Genomic DNA, 232 nt, shown 5'->3' with positions numbered 1-232 from the left:
TGCAATATACTGAGATACAAATTGATGCTGATGACCAATCAACCTTCTGAGGAGCATAAACAAAAATTTAAACTTATATTAGCCTATTTACTCTATAGTCATTGATTAAACAAAAATAAAATAAAAATCCCATTTTAATTGACATTAGTGTCATTCACTATAGCTCCTGTACATATCTCACCACAGAATCCACTTGTATTTTTCCAATACCAATATATATCTTAACATTACA

This window comes from Penaeus monodon, chromosome 29 (assembly GCF_015228065.2).
Source record: "Penaeus monodon isolate SGIC_2016 chromosome 29, NSTDA_Pmon_1, whole genome shotgun sequence".
In the NCBI taxonomy this organism is placed as follows: domain Eukaryota; kingdom Metazoa; phylum Arthropoda; class Malacostraca; order Decapoda; family Penaeidae; genus Penaeus; species Penaeus monodon.
The sequence above is the reverse complement of the archived record's forward strand: the minus strand, read 5'-3'. Positions refer to the sequence as shown.